This window comes from Oncorhynchus mykiss, chromosome 11 (genome assembly GCF_057628025.1).
Source record: "Oncorhynchus mykiss isolate SJ-2025 chromosome 11, ASM5762802v1, whole genome shotgun sequence".
NCBI lineage: Eukaryota > Metazoa > Chordata > Actinopteri > Salmoniformes > Salmonidae > Oncorhynchus > Oncorhynchus mykiss.
This window is the reverse complement of record NC_143032.1, coordinates 71,944,619-71,957,378: the sequence shown is the minus strand read 5'-3', so window position 1 is coordinate 71,957,378 and position 12,760 is coordinate 71,944,619. Positions and strand designations below refer to the sequence as shown.

General features: G+C 35.2%; 17 non-coding genes across 17 annotated transcripts; all 17 read right to left on the bottom strand.

The window, feature by feature from the left end:
• Window positions 1–325: 325 nt before the first annotated feature.
• trnal-caa (transfer RNA leucine (anticodon CAA)) lies at window positions 326–437 on the bottom strand. Its single transcript has 2 exons — window positions 400–437; window positions 326–371 (listed from the first exon to the last, which is right to left on the bottom strand). It is a non-coding gene; the product is annotated as a tRNA-Leu (tRNA).
• Window positions 438–768: 331 nt separating this feature from the next.
• trnal-caa (transfer RNA leucine (anticodon CAA)) lies at window positions 769–880 on the bottom strand. The gene is made up of 2 exons: window positions 843–880; window positions 769–814 (listed from the first exon to the last, which is right to left on the bottom strand). It is a non-coding gene; the product is annotated as a tRNA-Leu (tRNA).
• A 330-nt stretch (window positions 881–1,210) lies between these two features.
• trnal-caa (transfer RNA leucine (anticodon CAA)) lies at window positions 1,211–1,322 on the bottom strand. Its single transcript has 2 exons — window positions 1,285–1,322; window positions 1,211–1,256 (listed from the first exon to the last, which is right to left on the bottom strand). It is a non-coding gene; the product is annotated as a tRNA-Leu (tRNA).
• Window positions 1,323–2,092: 770 nt separating this feature from the next.
• On the bottom strand, window positions 2,093–2,204 carry trnal-caa (transfer RNA leucine (anticodon CAA)). The gene is made up of 2 exons: window positions 2,167–2,204; window positions 2,093–2,138 (listed from the first exon to the last, which is right to left on the bottom strand). It is a non-coding gene; the product is annotated as a tRNA-Leu (tRNA).
• A 329-nt stretch (window positions 2,205–2,533) lies between these two features.
• On the bottom strand, window positions 2,534–2,645 carry trnal-caa (transfer RNA leucine (anticodon CAA)). Its single transcript has 2 exons — window positions 2,608–2,645; window positions 2,534–2,579 (listed from the first exon to the last, which is right to left on the bottom strand). It is a non-coding gene; the product is annotated as a tRNA-Leu (tRNA).
• A 350-nt stretch (window positions 2,646–2,995) lies between these two features.
• Window positions 2,996–3,107, bottom strand: trnal-caa (transfer RNA leucine (anticodon CAA)). The gene is made up of 2 exons: window positions 3,070–3,107; window positions 2,996–3,041 (listed from the first exon to the last, which is right to left on the bottom strand). It is a non-coding gene; the product is annotated as a tRNA-Leu (tRNA).
• A 330-nt stretch (window positions 3,108–3,437) lies between these two features.
• On the bottom strand, window positions 3,438–3,549 carry trnal-caa (transfer RNA leucine (anticodon CAA)). Its single transcript has 2 exons — window positions 3,512–3,549; window positions 3,438–3,483 (listed from the first exon to the last, which is right to left on the bottom strand). It is a non-coding gene; the product is annotated as a tRNA-Leu (tRNA).
• A 329-nt stretch (window positions 3,550–3,878) lies between these two features.
• On the bottom strand, window positions 3,879–3,990 carry trnal-caa (transfer RNA leucine (anticodon CAA)). Its single transcript has 2 exons — window positions 3,953–3,990; window positions 3,879–3,924 (listed from the first exon to the last, which is right to left on the bottom strand). It is a non-coding gene; the product is annotated as a tRNA-Leu (tRNA).
• A 329-nt stretch (window positions 3,991–4,319) lies between these two features.
• trnal-caa (transfer RNA leucine (anticodon CAA)) lies at window positions 4,320–4,431 on the bottom strand. Its single transcript has 2 exons — window positions 4,394–4,431; window positions 4,320–4,365 (listed from the first exon to the last, which is right to left on the bottom strand). It is a non-coding gene; the product is annotated as a tRNA-Leu (tRNA).
• Window positions 4,432–4,762: 331 nt separating this feature from the next.
• trnal-caa (transfer RNA leucine (anticodon CAA)) lies at window positions 4,763–4,873 on the bottom strand. The gene is made up of 2 exons: window positions 4,836–4,873; window positions 4,763–4,808 (listed from the first exon to the last, which is right to left on the bottom strand). It is a non-coding gene; the product is annotated as a tRNA-Leu (tRNA).
• An 814-nt stretch (window positions 4,874–5,687) lies between these two features.
• trnal-caa (transfer RNA leucine (anticodon CAA)) lies at window positions 5,688–5,799 on the bottom strand. Its single transcript has 2 exons — window positions 5,762–5,799; window positions 5,688–5,733 (listed from the first exon to the last, which is right to left on the bottom strand). It is a non-coding gene; the product is annotated as a tRNA-Leu (tRNA).
• Window positions 5,800–6,591: 792 nt separating this feature from the next.
• trnal-caa (transfer RNA leucine (anticodon CAA)) lies at window positions 6,592–6,703 on the bottom strand. The gene is made up of 2 exons: window positions 6,666–6,703; window positions 6,592–6,637 (listed from the first exon to the last, which is right to left on the bottom strand). It is a non-coding gene; the product is annotated as a tRNA-Leu (tRNA).
• Window positions 6,704–7,032: 329 nt separating this feature from the next.
• trnal-caa (transfer RNA leucine (anticodon CAA)) lies at window positions 7,033–7,144 on the bottom strand. The gene is made up of 2 exons: window positions 7,107–7,144; window positions 7,033–7,078 (listed from the first exon to the last, which is right to left on the bottom strand). It is a non-coding gene; the product is annotated as a tRNA-Leu (tRNA).
• A 329-nt stretch (window positions 7,145–7,473) lies between these two features.
• On the bottom strand, window positions 7,474–7,585 carry trnal-caa (transfer RNA leucine (anticodon CAA)). The gene is made up of 2 exons: window positions 7,548–7,585; window positions 7,474–7,519 (listed from the first exon to the last, which is right to left on the bottom strand). It is a non-coding gene; the product is annotated as a tRNA-Leu (tRNA).
• A 351-nt stretch (window positions 7,586–7,936) lies between these two features.
• trnal-caa (transfer RNA leucine (anticodon CAA)) lies at window positions 7,937–8,048 on the bottom strand. The gene is made up of 2 exons: window positions 8,011–8,048; window positions 7,937–7,982 (listed from the first exon to the last, which is right to left on the bottom strand). It is a non-coding gene; the product is annotated as a tRNA-Leu (tRNA).
• Window positions 8,049–8,378: 330 nt separating this feature from the next.
• trnal-caa (transfer RNA leucine (anticodon CAA)) lies at window positions 8,379–8,490 on the bottom strand. Its single transcript has 2 exons — window positions 8,453–8,490; window positions 8,379–8,424 (listed from the first exon to the last, which is right to left on the bottom strand). It is a non-coding gene; the product is annotated as a tRNA-Leu (tRNA).
• Window positions 8,491–11,837: 3,347 nt separating this feature from the next.
• On the bottom strand, window positions 11,838–11,949 carry trnal-caa (transfer RNA leucine (anticodon CAA)). The gene is made up of 2 exons: window positions 11,912–11,949; window positions 11,838–11,883 (listed from the first exon to the last, which is right to left on the bottom strand). It is a non-coding gene; the product is annotated as a tRNA-Leu (tRNA).
• Between the last annotated feature and the right edge of the window lie 811 nt (window positions 11,950–12,760).

The following is a 12,760-nucleotide window of genomic DNA, read 5'->3' as shown; positions in this document are numbered from 1 at the left end:
ACAAAACCTTAAAATTCATATTTTTTCACGATTATGTAACATAACATCTGATATGTCTGATGGTTACATGCAGATCTTAAGATACAAAGAAAAAGAAACAAAAAATGTTAAAAGCTAATGAAAGATATAGTAAAAAACATTTTTCAATGGAATTTGAGTAACTTATTGAATTCTAAACTAGGCATATATTCCCGTTTCATGTGTTTTCTGTTCTCAAACTATGACATCTATCAAACTATTAATCACTGTTCATGTGTTTTCCTTTCACCATTTGGATAATTTTTCGGTTCTGACAAAGAGCTACTCTTTTTTAAGGCAAAAGGTGTGTCAGAAGAGGGATTTGAACCCTCGCCTCCAATCGGAGACCAGAATACCCCTGTAACTAGGAAGGATTCTCACCTTGAGTCTGGCGCCTTAGACCACTCGGCCATCCTGACAACTACAAAACCTTAAAATTCATATTTTTTCACGATTATGTAACATAACATCTGATATGTCTGATGGTTACATGCAGATGTTAAGATACAAAGAAAAATAAACAAAAAAATGTTAAAAGCTAATGAAAGATATAGTAAAAAACGTTTTTCAATTGAATTTGAGTAACTTATTGAATTCTAAACTAGGCATATGTTCCCGTTTCATGTGTTTTCTGTTCTCAAACTATGACATCTATCAAACTATTAATCACTGTTCATGTGTTTTCCTTCCACCATTTGGAGAATTTTTCGGTTTTGACAAAGAGCTACTCTTTTTTTAAGGCAAAAGGTGTGTCAGAAGAGGGATTTGAACCCTCGCCTCCAATCGGAGACCAGAATACCCCTGTAACTAGGAAGGATTCTCACCTTGAGTCTGGCGCCTTAGACCACTCGGCCATCCTGACACCTACAAAACCTTAAAATTCATATTTTTTCACGATTATGTAACATAACATCTGATATGTCTGATGGTTACATGCAGATCTTAAGATACAAAGAAAAAGAAACAAAAAATGTTAAAAGCTAATGAAAGATATAGTAAAAAACATTTTTCAATGGAATTTGAGTAACTTATTGAATTCTAAACTAGGCATATGTTCCCGTTTCATGTGTTTTCTGTTCTCAAACTATGACATCTATCAAACTATTAATCACTGTTCATGTGTTTTCCTTTCACCATTTGGAGAATTTTTCGGTTTTGACAAAGAGCTACTCTTTTTTTAAGGCAAAAGGTGTGTCAGAAGAGGGATTTGAACCCTCGCCTCCAATCGGAGACCAGAATACCCCTGTAACTAGGAAGGATTCTCACCTTGAGTCTGGCGCCTTAGACCACTCGGCCATCCTGACACTAATAAATGAATAAAATTCGTATTTTTTCATGATTCTGTAACATAATGTCTGATATGTCTGATGGAAACATGTAGATAATAAGATACAAAGAAAAAGAAACAAAAAATGTTAAAAGCTAATGAAAGATATATTAAAAAACATTTTTCAATGGAATTTTAGTAACTTATTGAATTCTAAACTAGGCATATGTTCCCGTTTCATGTGTTTTCTGTTCTCAAACTATGACATCTATCAAACTATTAATCACTGTTCATGTGTTTTCCTTTCACCATTTGGAGAATTTTTCGGTTTTGACAAAGAGCTACTCTTTTTTAAGGCAAAAGGTGTGTCAGAAGAGGGATTTGAACCATCGCCTCCAATCGGAGACCAGAATACCCCTGTAAGTAGGAAGGATTCTCACCTTGAGTCTGGCGCCTTAGAACACTCGGCCATCCTGACACTTATAAATCCTTAAAATTCATATTTTTTCATGATTCTGTAACATAATGTCTGATATGTCTGATGGAAACATGTAGATAATAAGATACAAAGAAAAAGAAACAAAAAATGTTAAAAGCTAATGAAAGATATAGTAAAAAACATTTTTCAATGGAATTTGAGTAACTTATTGAATTCTAAACTAGGCATATGTTCCCGTTTCATGTGTTTTCTGTTCTCAAACTATGACATCTATCAAACTATTAATCACTGTTCATGTGTTTTCCTTTCACCATTTGGAGAATTTTTCGGTTTTGACAAAGAGCTACTCTTTTTTAAGGCAAAAGGTGTGTCAGAAGAGGGATTTGAACCCTCGCCTCCAATCGGAGACCAGAATACCCCTGTAACTAGGAAGGATTCTCACCTTGAGTCTGGCGCCTTAGACCACTCGGCCATCCTGACAACTACAAAACCTTAAAATTCATATTTTTTCACGATTATGTAACATAACATCTGATATGTCTGATGGTTACATGCAGATCTTAAGATACAAAGAAAAAGAAACAAAAAATGTTAAAAGCTAATGAAAGATATAGTAAAAAACATTTTTCAATGGAATTTGAGTAACTTATTGAATTCTAAACTAGGCATATGTTCCCGTTTCATGTGTTTTCTGTTCTCAAACTATGACATCTATCAAACTATTAATCACTGTTCATGTGTTTTCCTTTCACCATTTGGAGAATTTTTCGGTTTTGACAAAGAGCTACTCTTTTTTAAGGCAAAAGGTGTGTCAGAAGAGGGATTTGAACCCTCGCCTCCAATCGGAGACCAGAATACCCCTGTAACTAGGAAGGATTCTCACCTTGAGTCTGGCGCCTTAGACCACTCGGCCATCCTGACAACTACAAAACCTTAAATTCATATTTTTTCACGATTATGTAACATACCATCTGATATGTCTGATGGTTACATGCAGATCTTAAGATACAAAGAAAAAGAAACAAAAAATGTTAAAAGCTAATGAAAGATATATTAAAAAACATTTTTCAATGGAATTTTAGTAACGTATTGAATTCTAAACTAGGCATATGTTGGTATGTATTGAACTATTATTCCCGTTTCATGTGTTTTCTGTTCTCAAACTATGACATCTATCAAACTATTAATCACTGTTCATGTGTTTTCCTTCCACCATTTGGAGAATTTTTCGGTTTTGACAAAGAGCTACTCTTTTTTTAAGGCAAAAGGTGTGTCAGAAGAGGGATTTGAACCCTCGCCTCCAATCGGAGACCAGAATACCCCTGTAACTAGGAAGGATTCTCACCTTGAGTCTGGCGCCTTAGACCACTCGGCCATCCTGACACCTACAAAACCTTAAAATTCATATTTTTTCACGATTATGTAACATAACATCTGATATGTCTGATGGTTACATGCAGATCTTAAGATACAAAGAAAAAGAAACAAAAAATGTTAAAAGCTAATGAAAGATATAGTAAAAAACATTTTTCAATGGAATTTGAGTAACTTATTGAATTCTAAACTAGGCATATGTTCCCGTTTCATGTGTTTTCTGTTCTCAAACTATGACATCTATCAAACTATTAATCACTGTTCATGTGTTTTCCTTTCACCATTTGGAGAATTTTTCAGTTTTGACAAAGAGCTACTCTTTTTTTAAGGCAAAAGGTGTGTCAGAAGAGGGATTTGAACCCTCGCCTCCAATCGGAGACCAGAATACCCCTGTAACTAGGAAGGATTCTCCCCTTGAGTCTGGCGCCTTAGACCACTCGGCCATCCTGACAACTACAAAACCTTAAAATTCATATTTTTTCACGATTATGTAACATAACATCTGATATGTCTGATGGTTACATGCAGATCTTAAGATACAAAGAAAAAGAAACAAAAAATGTTAAAAGCTAATGAAAGATATAGTAAAAAACATTTTTCAATGGAATTTGAGTAACTTATTGAATTCTAAACTAGGCATATATTCCCGTTTCATGTGTTTTCTGTTCTCAAACTATGACATCTATCAAACTATTAATCACTGTTCATGTGTTTTCCTTTCACCATTTGGATAATTTTTCGGTTCTGACAAAGAGCTACTCTTTTTTAAGGCAAAAGGTGTGTCAGAAGAGGGATTTGAACCCTCGCCTCCAATCGGAGACCAGAATACCCCTGTAACTAGGAAGGATTCTCACCTTGAGTCTGGCGCCTTAGACCACTCGGCCATCCTGACAACTACAAAACCTTAAAATTCATATTTTTTCACGATTATGTAACATAACATCTGATATGTCTGATGGTTACATGCAGATGTTAAGATACAAAGAAAAATAAACAAAAAATGTTAAAAGCTAATGAAAGATATAGTAAAAAACGTTTTTCAATTGAATTTGAGTAACTTATTGAATTCTAAACTAGGCATATGTTACCGTTTCATGTGTTTTCTGTTCTCAAACTATGACATCTATCAAACTATTAATCACTGTTCATGTGTTTTCCTTTCAACATTTGGAGAATTTTTCGGTTTTGACAAAGAGCTACTCTTTTTTAAGGCAAAACGTGTGTCAGAAGAGGGATTTGAACCCTCGCCTCCAATCGGAGACCAGAATACCCCTGTAACTAGGAAGGATTCTCACCTTGAGTCTGGCGCCTTAAACCACTCGGCCATCCTGACACCTACAAAACCTTAAAATTCATATTTTTTCACGATTATGTAACATAACATCTGATATGTCTGATGGTTACATGCAGATCTTGAGATACAAAGAAAAATAAACAAAAAATGTTAAAAGCTAATGAAAGATATAGTAAAAAAACATTTTTAAATGGAATTTGAGTAACTTATTGAATTCTAAACTAGGCATATGTTCCCGTTTCATGTGTTTTCTGTTCTCAAACTATGACATCTATCAAACTATTAATCACTGTTCATGTGTTTTCCTTTCACCATTTGGAGAATTTTTCGGTTTTGACAAAGAGCTACTCTTTTTTTAAGGCAAAAGGTGTGTCAGAAGAGGGATTTGAACCCTCGCCTCCAATCGGAGACCAGAAAACCCTGTAACTAGGAAGGATTCTCACCTTGAGTCTGGCGCCTTAGACCACTCGGCCATCCTGACACTAATAAATGGATAAAATTCGTATTTTTTCATGATTCTGTAACATAATGTCTGATATGTCTGATGGAAACATGTAGATAATAAGATACAAAGAAAAATAAACAAAAAATGTTAAAAGCTAATGAAAGATATATTAAAAAACATTTTTCAATGGAATTTTAGTAACTTATTGAATTCTAAACTAGGCATATGTTGGTATGTATTGAACTATTATTCCCGTTTCATGTGTTTTCTGTTCTCAAACTATGACATCTATCAAACTATTAATCACTGTTCACGTGTTTTCCTTTCACCATTTGGAGAATTTTTCGGTTTTGACAAATAGCTACTCTTTTTTTAAGGCAAAAGGTGTGTCAGAAGAGGGATTTGAATCCTCGCCTCCAATCGGAGACCAGAAAACCCCTGTAACTAGGAAGGATTCTCACCTTGAGTCTGGCACCTTAGACCACTCGGCCATCCTGACACTAATAAATGGATAAAATTCGTATTTTTTCATGATTCTGTAACATAATGTCTGATATGTCTGATGGAAACATGTAGATAATAAGATACAAAGAAAAAGAAACAAAAAATGTTAAAAGCTAATGAGAGATATATTCATAAAACATTTTTCAATGGAATTTTAGTAACTTATTGAATTCTAAACTAGGCATATGTTGATATGTATTGAACTATTATTCCCGTTTCATGTGTTTTCTGTTCTCAAACTATGACATCTATCAAACTATTAATCACTGTTCATGTGTTTTCCTTTCACCATTTGGAGAATTTTTCGGTTTTGACAAAGAGCTACTCTTTTTTAAGGCAAAAGGTGTGTCAGAAGAGGGATTTGAACCCTCGCCTCCAATCGGAGACCAGAATACCCCTGTAACTAGGAAGGATTCTCACCTTGAGTCTGGCGCCTTAGACCACTCGGCCATCCTGACAACTACAAAACCTTAAAATTCATATTTTTTCACGATTATGTAACATAACATCTGATATGTCTGATGGTTACATGCAGATCTTAAGATACAAAGAAAAAGAAACAAAAAATGTTAAAAGCTAATGAAAGATATAGTAAAAAACATTTTTCAATGGAATTTGAGTAACTTATTGAATTCTAAACTAGGCATATGTTCCCGTTTCATGTGTTTTCTGTTCTCAAACTATGACATCTATCAAACTATTAATCACTGTTCATGTGTTTTCCTTTCACCATTTGGAGAATTTTTCGGTTTTGACAAAGAGCTACTCTTTTTTAAGGCAAAAGCTGTGTCAGAAGAGGGATTTAAACCCTCGCCTCCAATCGGAGACCAGAATACCCCTGTAACTAGGAAGGATTCTCACCTTGAGTCTGGCGCCTTAGACCACTCGGCCATCCTGACACTTATAAATCCTTAAAATTCATATTTTTTCATGATTCTGTAACATAATGTCTGATATGTCTGATGGAAACATGTAGATAATAAGATACAAAGAAAAAGAAACAAAAAATGTTAAAAGCTAATGAAAGATATATTAAAAAACATTTTTCAATGGAATTTTAGTAACGTATTGAATTCTAAACTAGGCATATGTTGGTATGTATTGAACTATTATTCCCGTTTCATGTGTTTTCTGTTCTCAAACTATGACATCTATCAAACTATTAATCACTGTTCATGTGTTTTCCTTCCACCATTTGGAGAATTTTTCGGTTTTGACAAAGAGCTACTCTTTTTTTAAGGCAAAAGGTGTGTCAGAAGAGGGATTTGAACCCTCGCCTCCAATCGGAGACCAGAATACCCCTGTAACTAGGAAGGATTCTCACCTTGAGTCTGGCGCCTTAGACCACTCGGCCATCCTGACACCTACAGAACCTTAAAATTCATATTTTTTCACGATTATGTAACATAACATCTGATATGTCTGATGGTTACATGCAGATCTTAAGATACAAAGAAAAAGAAACAAAAAATGTTAAAAGCTAATGAAAGATATAGTAAAAAACATTTTTCAATGGAATTTGAGTAACTTATTGAATTCTAAACTAGGCATATGTTCCCGTTTCATGTGTTTTCTGTTCTCAAACTATGACATCTATCAAACTATTAATCACTGTTCATGTGTTTTCCTTTCACCATTTGGAGAATTTTTCGGTTTTGACAAAGAGCTACTCTTTTTTAAGGCAAAAGGTGTGTCAGAAGAGGGATTTGAACCCTCGCCTCCAATCGGAGACCAGAATACCCCTGTAACTAGGAAGGATTCTCACCTTGAGTCTGGCGCCTTAGACCACTCGGCCATCCTGACAACTACAAAACCTTAAAATTCATATTTTTTCACGATTATGTAACATAACATCTGATATGTCTGATGGTTACATGCAGATCTTAAGATACAAAGAAAAAGAAACAAAAAATGTTAAAAGCTAATGAAAGATATAGTAAAAAACATTTTTCAATGGAATTTGAGTAACTTATTGAATTCTAAACTAGGCATATGTTCCCGTTTCATGTGTTTTCTGTTCTCAAACTATGACATCTATCAAACTATTAATCACTGTTCATGTGTTTTCCTTTCACCATTTGGAGAATTTTTCGGTTTTGACAAAGAGCTACTCTTTTTTAAGGCAAAAGGTGTGTCAGAAGAGGGATTTGAACCCTCGCCTCCAATCGGAGACCAGAATACCCCTGTAAGTAGGAAGGATTCTCACCTTGAGTCTGGCGCCTTAGACCACTCGGCCATCCTGACACTTATAAATCCTTAAAATTCATATTTTTTCATGATTCTGTAACATAATGTCTGATATGTCTGATGGAAACATGTAGATAATAAGATACAAAGAAAAAGAAACAAAAAATGTTAAAAGCTAATGAAAGATATATTAAAAAACATTTTTCAATGGAATTTTAGTAACTTATTGAATTCTAAACTAGGCATATGTTGGTATGTATTGAATTATTATTCCCGTTTCATGTGTTTTCTGTTCTCAAACTATGACATCTATCAAACTATTAATCACTGTTCATGTGTTTTCCTTCCACCATTTGGAGAATTTTTCGGTTTTGACAAAGAGCTACTCTTTTTTTAAGGCAAAAGGTGTGTCAGAAGAGGGATTTGAACCCTCGCCTCCAATCGGAGACCAGAATACCCCTGTAACTAGGAAGGATTCTCACCTTGAGTCTGGCGCCTTAGACCACTCGGCCATCCTGACACCTACAAAACCTTAAAATTCATATTTTTTCACGATTATGTAACATAACATCTGATATGTCTGATGTTTACATGCAGATCTTAAGATACAAAGAAAAAGAAACAAAAAATGTTAAAAGCTAATGAAAGATATAGTAAAAAACATTTTTCAATGGAATTTGAGTAACTTATTGAATTCTAAACTAGGCATATGTTCCCGTTTCATGTGTTTTCTGTTCTCAAACTATGACATCTATCAAACTATTAATCACTGTTCATGTGTTTTCCTTTCACCATTTGGAGAATTTTTCGGTTTTGACAAAGAGCTACTCTTTTTTTAAGGCAAAAGGTGTGTCAGAAGAGGGATTTGAACCCTCGCCTCCAATCGGAGACCAGAATACCCCTGTAACTAGGAAGGATTCTCACCTTGAGTCTGGCGCCTTAGACCACTCGGCCATCCTGACACTAATAAATGGATAAAATTCGTATTTTTTCATGATTCTGTAACATAATGTCTGATATGTCTGATGGAAACATGTAGATAATAAGATACAAAGAAAAAGAAACAAAAAATGTTAAAAGCTAATGAAAGATATATTAAAAAACATTTTTCAATGGAATTTTAGTAACTTATTGAATTCTAAACTAGGCATATGTTGATATGTATTGAACTATTATTCCCGTTTCATGTGTTTTCTGTTCTCAAACTATGACATCTATCAAACTATTAATCACTGTTCATGTGTTTTCCTTTCACCATTTGGAGAATTTTTCAGTTTTGACAAAGAGCTACTCTTTTTTAAGGCAAAAGGTGTGTCAGAAGAGGGATTTGAACCTTCGCCTCCAATCGGAGACCAGAATACCCCTGTAACTAGGAAGGATTCTCACCTTGAGTCTGGCGCCTTAAACCACTCGGCCATCCTGACACTAATAAATGGATAAAATTCGTATTTTTTCATGATTCTGTAACATAATGTCTGATATGTCTGATGGAAACATGTAGATAATAAGATACAAAGAAAAAGAAACAAAAAATGTTAAAAGCTAATGAAAGATATATTAAAAAACATTTTTCAATGGAATTTTAGTAACTTATTGAATTCTAAACTAGGCATATGTTGATATGTATTCAAATCAATCAAATCAAATTTTATTTGTCACATACACATGGTTAGCAGATGTTAATGCGAGTGTAGCGAAATGCTTGTGCTTCTAGTTCCGACAATGCAGTAATAACCAACAAGTAATCTAACTAACAATTCCAAAACTACTGTCTTGTACACAGTGTAAGGGGATAAAGAATATGTACATAAGGATATATGAATGAGTGATGGTACAGAGCAGCATAGGCAAGATACAGTAGATGGTATCGAGTACAGTATGTACAAATGAGATGAGTATGTAAACAAAGTGGCATAGTTTAAAGTGGCTAGTGATACATGTATTACATAAGGATACAGTCGATGATATAGAGTACAGTATATACGTATGCATATGAGATGAATAATGTAGGGTAAGTAACATTATATAAGGTAGCATTGTTTAAAGTGGCTAGTGATATATTTACATCATTTCCCATCAATTCCCATTATTAAAGTGGCTGGAGTTGAGTCAGTGTCAGTGTGTTGGCAGCAGCCACTCAATGTTAGTGGTGGCTGTTTAACAGTCTGATGGCCTTGAGATAGAAGCTGTTTTTCAGTCTCTCGGTCCCAGCTTTGATGCACCTGTACTGACCTCGCCTTCTGGATGATAGCGGGGTGAACAGGCAGTGGCTCGGGTGGTTGATGTCCTTGATGATCTTTATGGCCTTCCTGTGACATCGGGTGGTGTAGGTGTCCTGGAGGGCAGGTAGTTTGCCCCCGGTGATGCGTTGTGCAGACCTCACCACCCTCTGGAGAGCCTTACGGTTGAGGGCGGAGCAGTTGCCGTACCAGGCGGTGATACAGCCCGCCAGGATGCTCTCGATTGTGCATCTGTAGAAGTTTGTGAGTGCTTTTGGTGACAAGCCAAATTTCTTCAGCCTCCTGAGGTTGAAGAGGCGCTGCTGCGCCTTCTTCACGATGCTGTCTGTGTGAGTGGACCAATTCAGTTTGTCTGTGATGTGTATGCCGAGGAACTTAAAACTTGCTACCCTCTCCACTACTGTTCCATCGATGTGGATAGGGGGGTGTTCCCTCTGCTGTTTCCTGAAGTCCACAATCATCTCCTTAGTTTTGTTGACGTTGAGTGTGAGGTTATTTCCCTGACACCACACTCCGAGGGCCCTCACCTCCTCCCTGTAGGCCGTCTCGTCGTTGTTGGTATTGTTGTTGGTATTGAACTATTATTCCCGTTTCATGTGTTTTCTGTTCTCAAACTATGACATCTATCAAACTATTAATCACTGTTCATGTGTTTTCCTTTCACCATTTGGAGAATTTTTCGGTTTTGACAAAGAGCTACTCTTTTTTAAGGCAAAAGGTGTGTCAGAAGAGGGATTTGAACCTTCGCCTCCAATCGGAGACCAGAATACCCCTGTAACTAGGAAGGATTCTCACCTTGAGTCTGGCGCCTTAAACCACTCGGCCATCCTGACACCTACAAAACCTTAAAATTCATATTTTTTCACGATTATGTAACATAACATCTGATATGTCTGATGGTTACATGCAGATCTTGAGATACAAAGAAAAAGAAACAAAAAATATTAAAAGCTAATGAAAGATATAGTAAAAAAACATTTTTCAATGGAATTTGAGTAACTTATTGAATTCTAAACTAGGCATATGTTCCCGTTTCATGTGTTTTCTGTTCTCAAACTATGACATCTATCAAACTATTAATCACTGTTCATGTGTTTTCCTTTCACCATTTGGAGAATTTTTCGGTTTTGACAAAGAGCTACTCTTTTTTTAAGGCAAAAGGTGTGTCAGAAGAGGGATTTGAACCCTCGCCTCCAATCGGAGAACAGAAAACCCTGTAACTAGGAAGGATTCTCACCTTGAGTCTGGCGCCTTAGACCACTCGGCCATCCTGACACTAATAAATGGATAAAATTCGTATTTTTTCATGATTCTGTAACATAATGTCTGATATGTCTGATGGAAACATGTAGATAATAAGATACAAAGAAAAAGAAACAAAAAATGTTAAAAGCTAATGAGAGATATATTCATAAAACATTTTTCAATGGAATTTTAGTAACTTATTGAATTCTAAACTAGGCATATGTTGATATGTATTGAACTATTATTCCCGTTTCATGTGTTTTCTGTTCTCAAACTATGACATCTATCAAACTATTAATCACTGTTCATGTGTTTTCCTTTCACCATTTGGAGAATTTTTCGGTTTTGACAAAGAGCTACTCTTTTTTAAGGCAAAAGGTGTGTCAGAATAGGGATTTGAACCCTCGCCTCCAATCGGAGACCAGAATACCCCTGTAACTAGGAAGGATTCTCACCTTGAGTCTGGCGCCTTAAACCACTCGGCCATCCTGACACCTACAAAACCTTAAAATTCATATTTTTTCACGATTATGTAACATAACATCTGATATGTCTGATGGTTACATGCAGATCTTGAGATACAAAGAAAAATAAACAAAAAATATTAAAAGCTAATGAAAGATATAGTAAAAAAACATTTTTCAATGGAATTTGAGTAACTTATTGAATTCTAAACTAGGCATATGTTCCCGTTTCATGTGTTTTCTGTTCTCAAACTATGACATCTATCAAACTATTAATCACTGTTCATGTGTTTTCCTTTCACCATTTGGAGAATTTTTCGGTTTTGACAAAGAGCTACTCTTTTTTTAAGGCAAAAGGTGTGTCAGAAGAGGGATTTGAACCCTCGCCTCCAATCGGAGACCAGAACACCCCTGTAACTAGGAAGGATTCTCACCTTGAGTCTGGCGCCTTAGACCACTCGGCCATCCTGACACTAATAAATGGATAAAATTCGTATTTTTTCATGATTCTGTAACATAATGTCTGATATGTCTGATGGAAACATGTAGATAATAAGATACAAAGAAAAAGAAACAAAAAATGTTAAAAGCTAATGAAAGATATATTAAAAAACATTTTTCAATGGAATTTTAGTAACTTATTGAATTCTAAACTAGGCATATGTAAGTATGTATTGAACTATTATTCCCGTTTCATGTGTTTTCTGTTCTCAAACTATGACATCTATCAAACTATTAATCACTGTTCATGTGTTTTCCTTTCACCATTTGGAGAATTTTTCGGTTTTGACAAAGAGCTACTCTTTTTTTAAGGCAAAAGGTGTGTCAGAAGAGGGATTTGAACCCTCGCCTCCAATCGGAGACCAGAATACCCCTGTAACTAGGAAGGATTCTCACCTTGAGTCTGGCTCCTTAGACCACTCGGCCATCCTGACACTAATAAATGGATAAAATTCATATTTTTTCATGATTCTGTAACATAATGTCTGATATGTCTGATGGAAACATGTAGATAATAAGATACAAAGAAAAAGAAACAAAAAATGTTAAAAGCTAATGAAAGATATATTAAAAAACATTTTTCAATGGAATTTTAGTAACTTATTGAATTCTAAACTAGGCATATGTTGGTATGTATTGAACTATTATTCCCGTTTCATGTGTTTTCTGTTCTCAAACTATGACATCTATCAAACTATTAATCACTGTTCATGTGTTTTCCTTTCACCATTTGGAGAATTTTTCGGTTTTGACAAAGAGCTACTCTTTTTTTAAGGCAAAAG